Source organism: Lissotriton helveticus, chromosome 6 (assembly GCF_964261635.1).
Source record: "Lissotriton helveticus chromosome 6, aLisHel1.1, whole genome shotgun sequence".
Lineage (NCBI taxonomy): Eukaryota > Metazoa > Chordata > Amphibia > Caudata > Salamandridae > Lissotriton > Lissotriton helveticus.
Genome location: NC_136067.1, coordinates 509,521,407 through 509,538,478, shown reverse-complemented (window position 1 = coordinate 509,538,478; position 17,072 = coordinate 509,521,407). Strand labels below are relative to the sequence as shown.

General features: G+C 48.9%; 1 protein-coding gene across 1 annotated transcript in view; it reads right to left on the bottom strand.

Annotated features, from left to right (window-relative positions):
- Positions 1-17,072, bottom strand: part of HCRTR2 (hypocretin receptor 2) — a 1,670,131-nt gene that overhangs the window by 483,550 nt on the left and 1,169,509 nt on the right. The window lies entirely within an intron of this gene.

The window sequence follows — 17,072 nt, the reverse complement described above, 5'->3', positions numbered from 1 at the left end:
CACTGAAGTGGATCATCTCCTTCCTCGCCGGAAGAACACAAAGAGTCCGCCTCCCCCCGTTTCGATCCGAGGCCACCGAAGTCATCTGTGGAGTCCCGCAAGGATCGTCACTCAGCCCCACCCTCTTCAACGTCTACATGACATCTCTAGCTGCCATCGCACGCCAACACAACCTCAACATCATCTCCTACGCCGACGACACCCAGCTGATCCTCTCCCTCACCAGAGACCCCGACACCGCCAGAACCAGCCTACACGAAGGGATGAAAGACGTCACCGAGTGGATGAAGAACAGCCGTCTGAAACTGAACTCAGACAAGACGGAAGTCCTCATCCTGGGACCATCACCCTCCGCCTGGAACGACTCCTGGTGGCCCCCAGCCCTGGGCACCGCCCCCAAGCCAACCGACCACGCACGCAACCTGGGCTTCATCCTGGACTTCTCCCTCTCGATGACCAGACAAGTCAATGCCGTATACTCATCATGCTTTCACACCCTTCGCATGCTTCGCAAGATCTTCCGATGGATCCCGATCGAAACCAGGAAGACGGTCACCCAGGCCCTCGTCACCAGCCAACTGGACTACGGAAACACCCTCTACGCCGGAACCACAGCCAAACTACAGAAAAGACTTCAACGCATCCAGAACGCCTCCGCCAGACTCATTCTGGACATCCCCCGACGCAGCCACATCTCCGGCCACTTGAGGGACCTGCACTGGCTCCCCGTTGACAAGAGGATCACGTTCAGGCTCCTCACCCACGCACACAAATCTCTCCACGACCTGGGCCCCAAGTACCTCAACGACTGACCTTCTACATGCCCACCCGCCAGCTACGATCGACCAGCCTCGCCCTCGCAACCGTACCACGCATCCGTAGAGCCACCGCCGGAGGCAGATCCTTCTCCTACCTGGCGGCCAAGACATGGAACTCCCTCCCCATCCACCTCCGGCTGACCCAGGACCACCTCCCCTTCAGGAGACAGCTCAAGACCTGGCTGTTCGAGCAGTAGCAAACCCCCTTCCCCCAAGCTCCTTGAGACCCTTCCGGGTGAGTAGCGCGCTATACAAATGCCATGATTGATTGATTGATTGATTGAAATACCTGCTTTCTAAAAGTGGTATTTGCAAACACAGAATATTAAAATAAACTTTACTAAAATATGTATTTTATTATTCTGAGTTCAGGCATACTAAACTCGAATTTCTACTGTGTTCCCTGAGTAAGTTAGGATTATAAGAATGTAATAATCTAACTGCCCATTCTGGCCTATGAGAACAGGTAGCCTTCAATAGTGAAAAACGAAAATAGCTGTAATTCACTATTAGAACATGCTACACACATCAGAGCATGTCCTACCTTACACTTACAATGCACCCTGCCCTTGGGCATACCATAGGGGTATCTAATATGAAGCAAAGGAAAGATTTAGAGACTGGCAAGTGGGTGCACTTGGACAAGTCGTCATGGCAGTGCTAGACTGCACACAGGCCTTGCAATGGCTGGCCCGAGACACACTTTACAAGCTGCTTCTGTGGGTGGCACAACCAGTGCTGCAAGCCCACCAGCAGCATTTGATTTACAAGCCCTGGGCACACATAGTGCACTGTACTAGGGGCTGACAGATAAATGAAATAGCCCAATCATTGAATAACCAATGAGTACATCAATTTAACATAGGGAGCACTTGCACTGTGGCACTGATTAGCAGTGGTACAGTGCCAAAAGCATAAATCCAGCAAAAAACATATCAAAACAGAGGAGGAAATCCGTCAAAATGGAAGGGAAACTCAAGCCAATGATGCCAAGTCTAACACATTTCCCCTCCAGCTGAAATGTGGGGAGAACTACCCTTCCCCTTGGGAGTTCTCTTCACTGAGGCGGAAAAATCTGGACACACCATCAGCGTTGGCGTGTTCTGTACCAGGGCGGTGTTCCACCAAGAAGTCCATACCCTGTAGGGAAATGGACATACAACACCTTTGGGTTCTCACCCCTCATCTGCATCAGCCATCTGAGGGGCCTGTGGTCGGTCTGAACCAGGAAGTGAGTCCCAAACAAGTATTGTCTCAACTTCTTCAGTGCCCAGACCACAGCAAATGCCTCACGCTCAATTGCACTCAACCTCTGTTCCCGTGGAAGTAACCTTCTACTGATGAAGGCTACAGGTTGGTCTAGGCCCGCTTCCTTAATCTGTGATAGAACAACCCCCACACCAAGCTCTGAAGCGTCTGTCTGTACAATGAACTCTTTTGAGAAGTTGGGCATCTGAAGCACAGGTGCTGTGCACATGGCAGTCTTCAGGGCATCAAAAGCCTTCTGACAGGTGTCAGTCCAGTTCACTTTCTTGGGCTGCTTCCTGAAAGTCAGTTCAGTCAAGGGCCGCTTCCTACCTGGTGACCCAAGTACACAATGGAACCCTGCCTGATCTGGCACTTACTTGCTTTGATCGTGAGGCCTGCCTTCCGCAGTGCCATCAACACTTCCCAGAGGTGCTGCAAGTGTTCCTCCCAACTGGCGCTGAACACTGCAATGTCATCCAGGTAGGCGGCACTGAAATCCTCAAGCCCAAGCCAACACCTGGTTGACCAATCTCTGAAAGGTGGCAGGTGCATTCTTCATCCCAAAGGGCATAACCCGGAATTGGTAGTGCCCATCTGGTGTGCAGAATGCTGACCTCTCCTTAGACCCATCAATCATGGCGATCTGCCAGTACCCAGACATCAAATCAAATGTACTAAGGTACCGTGCAGACCCTAACCGATCTATGAGCTTATCAGCTCTGGGGATGGGGTGTGCATTAGTCCTGGTGACTGAATTGAGTCCTCTGTAGTCCACACAGAACCGGAGTTCCGGTGTGGCACCCGATCAGGCAGCCTTTGGGCCCAAGACCACTGGGCTGGCCCAAGGACTGTTTGAGGACTCAATGACCCCTAAAGCAAACATCTTGGAAATTTCCTCCTTAATGTAAAACCTAACCTTGTCAGTCACTCTGTAAGCCTTGTGCTTGACAGGAGGACTGTCACCAGTGTCCACATCAAGGACGCACCACTCTGACACCAGGAACCAAGGAAAATAAATCAGAGAATTGCCCCAACAGCGGGCGACAATCTAGCTGCTGATTAGGGGTAAGTGTGGCAGAGAGGCTGACACCATCCACTGACCCATCTTGCTCTGTTGCAGACAGGAGGTCAGGAAGAGGCTCGGTCTCCTCCGCCATTCCATCATCTGTCGCTAGGAGCATGCCCACTTTGGACCTTTCTAAATGGGGCTTTAGGCGGTTCTAATGCAGAACCCGCAAGGGGTTCCTGGGAGTCTGCAAGTTCACCAGATAGGTGACATCACTCTTACGCTCCACCACCTCATATGGACCGTTCCACCAGTCCTGGAGTGCACAAGGCTCCACAGGGTCCATGACCCAAACTTTCTGTCCAGGCTGAAGCTCAATCAGAGTGGCATTCTGATCGTACCACCGCTTCATTTCCTCCTGGCTGGGTTCCAGATTCACCTGAGCGAGATCTCTGAAACACCGAGTTTGGTTCCTGAAGGCCAGCATGTAACTATATACAACCTGGGGAGGTTTCCTGGTAGATTGCTCCCAGCCTTCCTTGACCAAACTCAACGGTCCTCTTACCGGGTGACCATGCAAAAGCTCAAAGGGGCTGAACCCTAGAGACTTGTGTGGCACCTCAAGGCAGGCAAACAGAAGGCATGGCAAGAGGACGTCCCACTTATGCCTCATTGGTTCTTCAAGAACCATGATCATGCCTTTAAGGGTCCGGTTGAATCTTTCAACCGGCCCATTTCCTTGTGGGTGGTAAGGAGTGGTGAACTTGTAGGTAACACCACACTCCTTCCACAGAGACTTCACATAATTAGAAATGAAGTTTGTAACCCGGTCAGACACAACCTCTCTGGGGAACCCCACACGGGAGAAGATCCCCATCAGTGCATGTCTCACCATGGGGGCCGTCACTGTCCTGAGCGGAATGGCTTCCGGGTACCAGGTCGCATGGTCTACCACGGCTGTCTTGGGGTCCAGTGGCCCCACAATGTCAATCCCCACCCGTTTAAAGGGGGTACTGACTGCAGGGAAAGGTTGGAGAGGGGCCTTGTGCCTCCTTCCACTTTTCCCACTTGCCTGGCAAGTTTGACAAGTCCTACAATGAGTATCTGAACTCTTTCGCATCTGGGGCCAATAAAGGTGGGAGACAAGCCTTTCAAAGGTCTTGTTCTGCCCCAGCTAAAGGAACATCATGAGCCAAACCCAGTAGGAAGGCTCTGAAGCGCTGGGGTACCACCAGCACACGGGCTGACCCAGGCTCAGCAACCTTAGGCTCGCTATAGAGGAGAGAATTCTCCCAGTAGATCCAGTGTGATCCAGACTGATCACCTGCTGCCTGGTTTGTGGGCTGTTGCCTCAAACCCACAAGAGAACGGCACTTCTGCTGCTCTTCACAAAATTCCTCCCTGGAGGGACACCCTTCTTGCTGCCAATGGGTCAGCTCATGAAGGTTCCCCAGTTCAGAGACTTGCTCACCAGGGAGTTCCAGGGCATCCCCCTCAAGGTCTGCCTCCTCCTGGACCGTGGGAACAATGGGGGCTGATTTCCTGCGCCCCCTACCTCTTCTCTTTAAGGCAGGTCCCTGGGCTATACTTTCAGGCTCCAGGGTCTCTTGAACACCCTTCGCTGCAATAGACCGAGTGGTCACACATGCCCACTCAGGCAGACCCAACATCTCTAAATGCGCCTTACTCTCCACCTTAACCCAAGGGGGGCTTTCTAAATCATTACCTAACAGATAATCAACAGGCATGACTGGCCTCACAGCTACTTGAAGAGTACCAGAGACCCGCCCCCACTCAAAGGGAACTTGAGCCACCTTGCAATGGCTCTCTGTGTTGTCAGCGGCAACAACTGGGAAGAATGCATGCGGGACTACCTGCTCTTCAGAGACTAAGTGACACTTGACAGCTGTCACACTTGATCCTGTGTCTCTGATAGCCTCCACTCTATGGCCATTGATGGTCACCCACTGCCTGTATTTCTTGGTGTTAGCAGGCAGCTGAGTTTTAGGGACCAACTCAAAGTCTCCTAATGAGACAAGGGACATTTCTGCGGGACCCAACCCACCTTGGGCACCCATCTCCTCCCCACCCAGGGCTACACTGGCCATCTGGCGGTGGTGGTGCACGGGGTGGCACATACTGTCCTTTCTGAGGACACTGGGGATCATACCAATGGTGTCCCACCTGCTTACATTGAAAGCAGGAAACAGGCCCCCTATGAACAGGTTTACCTGTCGGGGGTCCTGACTTCTTTTCAGGGGGAGGCTGGGAACCCTTACCTTGGTTTCCTTGGGAATTACTTTGGGGACCTTTTTGGAACTCTCTCTGTTTACCCTTATCCCCCCCCACTCTTCTGCTGGGGACCCTGCCCACCTTTGGCGGAGTCACCCACAAGACCCTTGTGGACCCTGGTACTGACCCAGCGGTCCACCTCTTCAGCAAACTTTCTAGGATTAGGCAACTTGCTATCAATAAGGTGCTGGCGTAGCTCTGGAAAACAATTAGCAGACAAGTGCTCCCTAGCAATCAAATCAAAGAGTGCTGGAAAATTTTCAACATTGCTACCCCTCACCCAACCATCCATAGCTCTGCAAAAGAAAGACACATATTCTACCCAAGTGGTTCCCTCCAGTTTTTTTACAATTCCTGAACCTCTGTCTATAGAGCTCTGGAGTGTACCCATACCTTGTCATCAGGGCTCCCTTCATGTGGGCATAAGACATTCTATGAGCCCTGGGCAAGTCTTACAAAGTATCTCTACCTTCAGTTAAAAAGCAGCCCAAAAACCCCGCTCCCCAATCCTTCTCAGGGACCCGGTGGGCCAATATTGCTATTACATAGGCTGCAAACCACTGCCCAATATCTTCACCTTTGTGGAAATATTTGATGACATCCTTGGGAATACGTACCCTGCCTTCTGAAAGCACGGATGGTGCGCTGCCACCAGAGGAACTGATTTCTATGCCCTTGGCCTTGATCTCTAACTCCCTCAACATTCTCTCATGCTCCATTCTCATTTTCTCCCTTTCCAAAGACAACCTATTATTCTCTGTTTCCCTCTGACTCTCCATTTTAAGCTTAGCCAACTCCAGGTTCAGTGCCCTATTTCTTTCCCTATTTTCCAGTTGTCTGGGGGACAGGTCTTTAGAAGAGATGCTGCTGCCAGGTGGGGACGTCACCCCTCCCCTGGCTGGAAATTCTTGCCCATCAATTTACCTATCTGCATCCCCAATAGGCTCCACCACAAGATCAGGGACATTTCTAGCTTCTACTCAGGCCCTCAGCGCCTTTTGGTAGTCTTCCTTTTTAGAAATGCCTGGTGTAGCAACTTTCAATTTCCTGCAGAGATACTTGAGCTGTTTCACTGTGTAGGTTTCCAACCTCTCTTCCTCAAAATCAAGATCCATAGATGCAACATATGCTGGTTTACTCATGGTAGTATAAATTGTGATTTTAAAGGAAAAACTAACAGTCCAAGGAAAAAGGATTCTAGAAAAAAGTATGTGGTCGCGTTCGGTCTGCACTCACTAGTAGTGTACACCAATCACTGTATATGAAACACAAATGCAAGGTCCAAATCCTCACCGCTGACCACCAATGTTAGATCTGGGGGTCTCTAATTGGCAAGGGTATTCACCTTTGTCCAAATAGGGACCCTTACTTCTAAGTCAGGATAAGGGGATTACACTCTTTATTAACCCCTGCTGACCCCCTTGGTAGCTTGGCACGAGAAGACAGGCTTATCTCAGAGGCAGTGTGTTAAGCATTTGTGAATATACACAGTAATACAGTGAAAACACTACAGATGGACACAACACAGGTTTTATAAAAATAAGTATTCTTTATATAGACTTAAACACAAGACCACAAACGACAAAAATCCACAATACTACGCTTAAGATTACCACTTGGATGCTAAGGCACCTCATGAATTTTACTGTAATTTCCATTGAAATGAATGGCAACTCCATGACGAGCTGACCTTGTCATTAGCATGGAAGTGGTTAAAAGATGATTAAAGTCTCTTAGTTCAAGTTGTTGGTAAATGTGACAAAGTTCTCAACAAAGTACCTGGATGCAATTACGCAAAGTAAACAAAAGGCTCGTAAAAGAAAGATGCGTCGGTTCCGTGAACTGGGGGAACGGTTGCGTCCTTCCTCAATGCGTGCGCAGAGTAGGGGACTCGGCGTGAGCCTTACTGGAGCAAAGGTGATGCGTAGATTCTCGGCTTACGGGCCCGGTGAGGTACGCAAGATGGCGCCTTGATGCGATGCGATGATCCGGTTGCAATGCGAGAAGATGGCACCCTTGATGCGGCGATGCGATGACGCCCTGGCAGCCTTGCGACAACTCTGTACTTTGGAGCCGCGACAGGCCCTGCGACACTATTCTCTGGTGATGCGATGGCGACTCTCTCGATGGCGTCAAGCTTCTCCAAAGATGCGACAGCAGGCAGCTTCGATGAGCATGCACTTCCAGGGAGATGCGGGGAAGGCTCACTTCTCCGGCGTTGCGATGATTTCAGCTGTGACGGCGACACGTTTCTTCTCGATGCGTCGCGCTTCCTGCTCCCAGCGGCACGCAAGGGACTGGAGTCAGAATTCCCAGCAAGGAAATTCAGGAGGGAGCTGGAGGTGAAGTGTTTTGTCTCTGAGACTTCAGCAGGAGGCAAGCACAGTTCAAGCCCTTGGAGAATATTCTGCAGATAAAAGTCCTTACAAAGTTCCTTCTCCTTTTCCTTGGCAATGAAGCAACCACTGCAGGCCAACCCAGGAAACAGCACACTGGCAGAGAGGCAGTCCAAACTCCTTTAGCTTCCTTGGTTCTTCTCCTTGGCAGAAAGGTTTCTTGTTCCAGAAGTGATCTAATCTCTTGGGATCAGGGTCCCAATATTTATACCCCATAATCCTTTGTTCTCTGAAGTCAGAGAGGCCTCTGTCTAGTTCAAACCAGTTTCCTGAGCACTTTGTTTACATGACTCTCTTCTTCCTTTCACTGTACAGGGCAGAGATAATAGCCGCCCCACAGGAGGTGGAGCCAGGAGGTGGAGCCAGCACAGGGGAGGGAAGCTACAGCTCTGGAGCACTGTATTGACATTATTCCTCCTCTCCTTTCACAGTGCAGGGCCGAGACATCAGACAAGCCACAGGAGGTGGAGCCAGTATTGTAGAGGGAAACCCCAGCCCTATTCAGGTCCCAGGTGCAACTCCTCCCTTCCATCTAGATGCAGATCTCTCTATTCACCACCGGGCTGTCCCAGCCTGTCTCCTGGAATCCCCCAGCCCTGTCACTCACAAACCCAGACAAGGAATACACAACCCAGCAGAGGCAGGCTCAAATGGTTAGGCAGCAAATACCTGCTTTCTAAAAGTGGTATTTGCAAACACAGAATATTAAAATAAACTTTACTAAAAGATGTATTTTATTATTCAGGCATACTAAATTCGAATTTCTACTGTGTTCCCTGAGTCAGTTAGGATTATAAGAATGTAATAATCTAACTGCCCATTCTGGCCTATGAGAACAGGTAGCCTTCAATAGTGAAAAACGAAAATGGCTGTAATTCACTATTAGAACATGCTACACACATCAGAGCATGTCCTACCTTATACTTGCAATACACCCTTCCCTTGGACCTACCATAGGGGTGTCTAATATGAAGCAAAGGGAAGGTTTAGAGACTGGCAAGTGGGTGTACTTGGCCAAGTCGGCATGGCAGTGCTAGAATGCACACAGGCCTTGCAATGGCAGGCCTGAGACACACTTTACAAGCTGCTTCTGTGGATGGCACAACCAGTGCTGCAAGCCCACCAGCAGCATTTGATTTACAAGCCCTGGGCACACATGGTGCACTGTTCATGGGGCTGACAGATACATGAAATAGTCCAATCATGGAATAACCAATTAGTACATCAATTTAACATAGAGAGCACTTGCACTGTGGCACTGATTAGCAGTGGCACAGTGCACAAAGCATAAATCCAGCAAAAACATATCAAAACAGAGGAGGCAATCCATCAAAATGGAAGGGAAACTCACGCCAATGATGCCAGGTCGAACATGTATCCCCTCCAGCTGAAATGTGGGGAGAACTACCCTTCCCCTTGGGAGTTCTCTTCACTAAGGCGGAAAAATCTGGACAGACCATCAGCGTTGGCGTGTTCTGTATCAGGTGGTGTTCCACCATAAAGTCCATACCTGTTACTAACTATAAGATCCCTGAAACCTACATATTTCATAACGTATTCCATACATATTTCATCTTTTTTTCCAAATGCCTACACTGTAGTCAGCAGGGCTTACAATTTGAATCCAGTCTTGATTTATTAATTGCAGAGTGAATTGTACTCTATGTCCTCGGATTTTGTCAAGAGGAAGTGACAAAAAGCATTCCTTGATGTTTGTGCTGAATACGACCTTCCATCTACACTGAGGACAGCAGGGCTCACAATTCAGATTGAGTCTCGATTGCAGATGACAGTCCAGTAGGCAACAGACATTGCTACCAGTGTGTCCCGCCCACACCATGCATAATCGCTTGCTGTGCACACACTGAATGCTTCTGATGCCACTAACTCAGTGCACCACAAGTCACCGCCACTTGGCCTTATTGAGGCAGAATCCATTAGGCAAAAGACATTGCTCCCTGTGCGGACCACCCGAACCCCGTATCATTGCTGGATGTGCACACGCTGCACGCCACTGGTGCCACTAACTCAATGCACCACAAGTCAAGACCATGTGGTTGTGGACCCTTGCTGACCACTACCTCCGGCCTACACTGCAGTCAGCAGGTCTCACACATATCCAATCCTGTCCTGCAAGGACACGCCATCATCGCTGGCTACACACATGCTGAGCTCTTCAGGTGCCACTAACTCTGTGCATCCCAACTCACGGATCCTTTATGATTGGAGGGAAGTTACTCCCGGGTAGGCTGGAGGTGGGCGCTTAGTCTCCTCCCCACTTGGGTTTAACTAATATAAAGATATGCAGAGCAGAGCGCGCAGCGGACGCGTGTTAGGTGGGGGCACTGGTTACTGTGAATCTTCCTATATGCGCTAGCTGTGGATGCCGCATCTGACATTTCGCCATTCCTGCTTGCTTTTTTAAAACTTGTTCACTCACTGTTATCGCCAATTCTGTGCACCACATTGTTGGTTTAAAAGTAAAAGAAAAGGAATCTCAAGCAAAACGCTAAAAAATCATTAGCCACAGGAGTACCTGATTCACGAGGGCTCCCTAAGCTAGCTCCGGCTTCTTCCCCGGTCCACCACGGGTTTTCATCCCGATTGTGTGGAGGGAAGTCACTTCCGGGTAGGCTGGAGGTCAGCGCTTAGTCTCCTCCCCACTTGGTTTTAACTAATATAAAGATATGCAGAGCGGAGCGCGCAGCGGACGCGTGTAAGGTGGGGGCACTGGTTACTGTGAACCTTCCTTTCTGCGCTAGCTGTTGATGCCGCATCTGTCATTTCGCCATTCCAGCTTGCTTTTTTAAAACTTGTTCACTCACTGTTATCGCCAATTCTGTGCACCACATTGTTGTTTTAAAAGTAAAAGAAAAGGAATCTCAAGCAAAACGCAAAAAAATCATTAGCCACAGGAGTACCTGATTCACGAGGGCTCCCTAAGCTTGCTCCGGCTTCTTCCCTGGTCCACCACGGGGTTTCATCCCGATTGTGTGGAGGGAAGTTACTTCCGGGTAGGCTGAAGGTCGGCGCTTAGTCTCCTCCCCACTTGCTTTTAACTAATATAAAGATATGCAGAGCGGAGCGCGCAGCGGACGCGCGCAGCGGGCGCGACAAAGGCAAGCCCGTCTGCGCCCGTCCGCGGCCGGCCAGGGGCCACGAACCCTGTCCCTTGCTCCGCAGCTCCAAGGACTTATAGCTCCAGGAAACTTTACGAACTAGGTAGCACAGCTCCAAAACCCTCCCATCATTCCTGGAACCCTGCAGTCCTCCAGACCACATGTACACAGTGTGGTTTTCAGTTCACAAACGTATGGTCAAATAACACCTCCAGAACCCAGCACAAGATGCTCCTCCTAAACTGCAGGTCCCTTGTAAAACATGCTTTGGAAATCCATCTACTCATAGAAGAGCTTAATTTTGACATCCTATATCTGACCAAGACATGGCTCAACGATAAATCTGAACCAGTTCTGGTGGTCCAGGCCATCCCCCAGGCTATCAAATATCCCGCCTAGATCGCAAAGCGGGGAAAGGGGGAGGACTAGCTATTATCTACAGTGACTGCTTTCAGTGTCGCAGTTCCGTCAATCTGATACCAAACTGTGAAAGTCTCTCGTTTGTGATAGACTTTTCTCCCACTAATACGTTCTCTGGAGTCCTCTTATATCGCCCACCTGGAGCGTTAGGAGACTTTCCTTACAGCCTCCCCTCCATTATCGCCAGCCTAGCTTGCACACCAGTGAATTTTACTTTACTGGGAGATTTCAACATCCACTTTGATGACACTACCAATCACACGGCCCTACACATGCTAAAAAGTCTCTCGGCCCTGCAACTGGCCCAATTAGTACTTGAACCAACTCACTCAAAAGGCCATTTACTCGACCCCATTTTCAGCAATTGCATAGATCTGAAAGTAGGTACTCCCTCCTCCATCCCGTGGTCTGACCATCATTTGATCCTGTTTGTCTGGATTGCCCATGACCGGCACCCCCCTCTTAACACTATAACACTCATGCAAAGAAACTGGGCCAAACTTCCGCTGGACGATTGGCTGACAGCTCTAGATGACACTAGGCCGGGTAACAATCCAGACCCCATCTCAGCAAACGAGGAATATAACAGCTGGATCTCTAAATCCCTAGACTCAGTACTCCCCTTGAAATGCACGGAATCCAAGCACAGCTCAAAAACCACTCCATGGTACTCTGTTGGATTACGGGAACTAAAATGTAAATGAAAAAGACTAGAAAGGAAGTGGAGCCTGGATTTCTCCCCGCTAGGAAAAATGCCTACAGAGAAATGCTTAGAACCTATAAAAAAGAGATTAAAATAGCACAATCTGCCATCTTTGTAGAAAAAAGCAACGCAGCAGCCTCTAAACCAAAAGAGATCTACCGCATTGCAAAAACCCTTCGTAAACGTCCTGAACAGCCCCCTGACCCTTCCAATACACAAGCCCGTTGTAACAATCTGGCCGAGTTCTTTCTCCACAAAATTCAAAACTTCTACACCTCTTTCCCCCAATCCCATCCACCTCCCAATTAACCACCCCCTCCATCTTAGACACTCAACCTCAGATTATCTTTGAATCCTTTCCTCCCCTCAACCACACCACACTAGAGTATATTCTGCTCCAGGTAAAATTAAGTTCTCCCAATGATCCAGCTCCCCCATGCTCTCTGAACTTGGCAAGTCATAAGATTCTCCCGACGGTACTCCACTTGCTCAATGCCTCTCTATCCACCAGCACTGTCCCCCCACTTGGAAGTGCGCCATGGTAAAGGCCCTCCTCAAAAAACCCAACCTTGACCAGAGAGATCCTAGTAGCTACCGACCAATCTCCCTACTCCCCTGGATGAGTAAGATACTGGAGAAGCACACCAACACCACGCTAGTAAAATTCCTTGAGGCCAATCACATGCTCGATGCCTCTCAAACCGGGTTCCGTCCCATGCATGGACCGAAACTGCACTGCCCGCAGTGATGGAGGAGGCAAAGAAGATATTAGACCAGGGGGGGATCAGCTGCTATAATCCTACTGGACCTTAAGCGCTGCCTTTGACACTGTCAACCACAGCATCTTACTTCATTGGCTCTCCAGCATAGGGATCTCAGGAAAAGCCATCTCCAGGCTGGAATCCCTCCTCTCTGACCGCACCTTTCAAGTGTTCGAGGCCAACAGCACCTCTCCGAGCAAGCCTCTTGTCTGCGGCGTACCGCAGGGCTCTTCCTTGAGCCCCACGTTGTTCAATGTTTACATGGGCCCCCTAGCTGAGATAGTCCGTCCGTATGGAATACAAATCATCACCTACGTGGTCGATACTCAGCTAGTGGTGGCCCTCAATCTACCGGACACGACGTCTAACAATTTCAGGCACTGCCTGGAAGATGTCTCCAAATGGATGTCCTCGACGTGCCATAAACTTAATGGCGAAAAAACTGAGCTTATGCTCTTAGGTAATCCCTCTCCGTCCGCAACCAAGTCACTGTGGCCCCCCTGTCTCGGCACTCCTCCTACACCAAAGGATAAAATCAAGAGTCTAGGCATATGGTTGGACAAATCCCTCAATTTTAATGCCCAAGCCGCAAAACTATCAGCAACTCGTTTTGGCCTACTCAGGCTTATTCGGAAGATTCTCCCCTTATTGCCTTCCCAAGCCAGACAGATAATGATCCAGGGGCTTGTTCTGTCTAGGCTGGACTTTGGGAATGCCTTTTATCTAGGGTCCCGCCAATCCACCCTAAACACGTTCCAGATCATACAAAACTGTGCAGCACGAACACTACTTCAAATCCCCGCCGACTTTCTGTGAAAACTGGCCTGAAGAGCCTTCACTGGCTCCCGGTCAGAAAAAGAATTGAGTTTAAGACCCTCTGTATAACTCACCGAGCATACTGGAAAACTGGAGCTGTCATCAACCACTCACTGATCACTTCATATAGCCCTACTAGACTGCTCAGGTCATCATCCTCTCTCTTGGCGACGGTACCCAGGATCAAGAGAGCCAGATGTAGAGGCCGGTCCTTCTCGTACAATGCCTCAATGCTCTGGAATTCCCTTCCCTACCACCTGCACGCAGAGCCCAATCTTTTATCTTTTCGCAAACAACTAAAAACCCATCTCTTTAAAAAATCAGTTTAAATTCCTATTACCCCAACAAACACCAGTCCGCAGCGCTAGGACGCCTAAGGGTAGCTATCGTGCTCTATAAATTATCTTTTCATTTCATTTCATTGACTTTCATGCTGTAGACACTGGACGCAATAATGTCACCTCAGGCAGCAGGAATATCCCGATTGGACATTAACCTTTTCTTCACATGAGCACGCTCATCTCTAGTACCCCTACCTCAGTGCACCACAAGTCATGGAACCTTTACGATACAATCGTTTCTGTGTGACTTAAGATCTGCTGCCCCTACCTTAGTGGTCCACAAGTCATAGACGCTTTATGATTGAATCTCTGTGTGTGATCCGATGATTACTGTTGTAGTTGTTGACAGTACCAACCATTCCCTGAGGGCTGGCTTACACTCGCCCCACACTCATCCAACACAGACGTCACTGGACATGTGACCCAGGTAATAAAAAGGGGCTGAGCTCACGTGCCCATAGCCAGTTCCACTATCTATCTAACTGTGTCCGTGTGTTCACTATGTATGCATGATGGCCCTGGACCCTATCACATTACATTGTGCTGTTGACTTTGCACGCAACCTTGTTACCTCTGGCAGTGGGGAAGACCTCGGTCATGTAGCTTTTTGTATGGGTGATTGTATGAATACATGGGTAGAGACTTAATGATTAGAGTACTGCAAGGAGAGTGTATGGTACATTTATAAGTGCTTGGGGATTGGCGGATTGATTGGATAAGTACATATGTTGGCGGAGCCTAACCCCCGAGTTTGGCTCTAATTGGCTGCCAACCAGTGGCAACCCCGGTGGAGTGTCAGGATTACAAACCAAGCCTCGGGAGAGCCGGCGCTATGCACGGAGCGTGAGTAGGCACAATGTCAGTTCCTGAGGCACCCACCTTCTTTGCTATGGGATCCCCACAGCTTTTTCTCTAGTACCCTGGGTTCACGCCCAGAAAAATCTGGGCCACTGGCTAGTGGGAATACCGCACAGATGCCTGGAGAACTGAGTCGAGGAGCTTGGAATTCTCATTTTCTACAAGATATTCCCAGCCCACAGCTGGATCATTGACACATGGCAGATAGAAACTACGGAATTCTGTAAGCGGAAGTGGAGTGGGCAGAGCTGGCGTACGCCAGTCAGTGGCGCAACTAGAGCCAAATTTTTGGGAAAGCTGATAAAAATTTCGGGGTAGGGAGGATAAGTCTTCCAGTCCTAGGCAGAGTGGAAATGCAGGGGCTATAAGAAGGGGTGAAAACACAACAAAGCCTCATTTACAGGTAAATGGTCTTTGAAAGACCTGTGAAGTACTCGGGTCCCGCGCTGAGAGCCGTGCACCCAGCATGTTTATACTAGGGGGCCGTGCTGAGCACCACGTTAGGATCGCCACTCCAGGCTTTTAACTGGTCCACTTCCATTAATTTATATTCGCCCCGAGGACCCAATCCCCCGGGGCATGCCCAATTCTTGAATGTTTTTATTAATCATTAGGGAGGGGGGCCGTGGGGTCCCCCTTCCCTTGTCTACTTCTGGCCCCGGGGACCCCATACCCCGGCGCCTGGCCTCTTTGTTGGGGACAGTGAGGGAGCCCCAATGCCCCCTTGGTACTGCCGGCTCCCCGCCTCCTGCGGGAACCGGCATTGCTTTTGGGCAAGGGGAGCTGCTAGAATGCATGTTCGGATTCGCGCACCCAGCGCATTTGGACGGTTTAAAAAGTATATTTTTGGGGGAGGGCCTGGTGGTCCTTGCGGGACTTCCTGATCAGGCCTAGGGGGTCAGGCTGTTTCTACCCAGCCCCCTTTTCCTCTTTTTTAATCTTTTTTCTATTGTTTTCTTATGTCTCAGTTCTACCAAGTCACAAGATGGCTGGCAACACTTCCTGGTTTGGAGTGTTGGCAGCCAATCACAGTGACGCTTGTGGTTGTGGCAGCTAATCACAGTAAAGCTCGTGGTCGGGAGGGTGCACAAACCCACCGCTGCCCCAGATATCAAAACTTTTATTTCTTGAATTTCTCAGCAACTACTGAATGGATTTACACCATTAAAAAGAAAGTTGTGTTCTGAATCAAGCACTTCTTTTTTGCCAAATTTGGTGTAATTCCGTTCAGCAGTTCTGGCAGTAGCCTTTGATAAAGTTTCCTATGGGAAATTGATTTTTGACTTTTATTTTTTAAATTTCTCAACAACTACTGAACGGATTTGCACCACTTACAAAAAGGTTGCTTTCTTAACAAAACGCTACCTTTTCGCAAAATTTGGTTTGATTCCGTTCAGCAGTTCGGGCTGTAGCCTGTAATAAAATTTCCTATGAAAATTAACATGGAGAAAACCCTTTTTGGGACCCCCCTTTTTTCTCAGCCCCTGCTTGACGAATCAACCCCAAACTTTCAGGATAGGAGCTGACCTGAATAGACATTTATTTGGAGAATTTCGCAAACATTTGTCAAACCATGCCAAAGTTATTACCAAATCAAAAAAAGCTTTTCCTATGGAAACTAGGTTCTAACTGTAACTACCTACTGGTGACCACCAGTAGGTAATATATATATATAGGTGTATTACCTACTGGTGGTCACCAGTAGGTAGTTATAGTTAGGTCTGCTTTTCCGGAAAAAGAACAATTTTATGGTTTGCTAAGAACTTTAACCCAGTTTGACGAATCTCCACGCAGCTTTCCCAAACAAAAGTTCATCCAACTCAGCTCCTTCCTCCAAAGTTTGGGGGTGATCCATCAAGAAGTAAGTAAGTAAAGTAAAGTAAGTAAATCTTTATAGCTTGAATAATAAAAATCTTAGCAATCAGCTGCATAATAAAACACTTATGTAAAGTAAAATAACACTAGTTGTTCCCATAAAAATTGCAGTGATTTCATAAAATACAAAGGACATAAAACTAACATAGTACAGAAGGTAAAATTACTATATGCATCATGTTAGGCGCACAGTGTTAACTTGGAGATCATTCTCCTAGGAATTCGCCTCAATACAGATGTCTGTAAATTTGGTTATAAAATCCTGACCAGGTTCATGTTGAGTCTAAAATTGGTCATTCAAAAGTGAATATGTACCAGTAAGTAACCAGCAGTCAATAGGCCTGGGTTGCAAGCCAGTTTGTTGGGATGCTGCCAGAATTAATTTTGTTTTTACTACGTTTATGAATCGGACAAAGCTG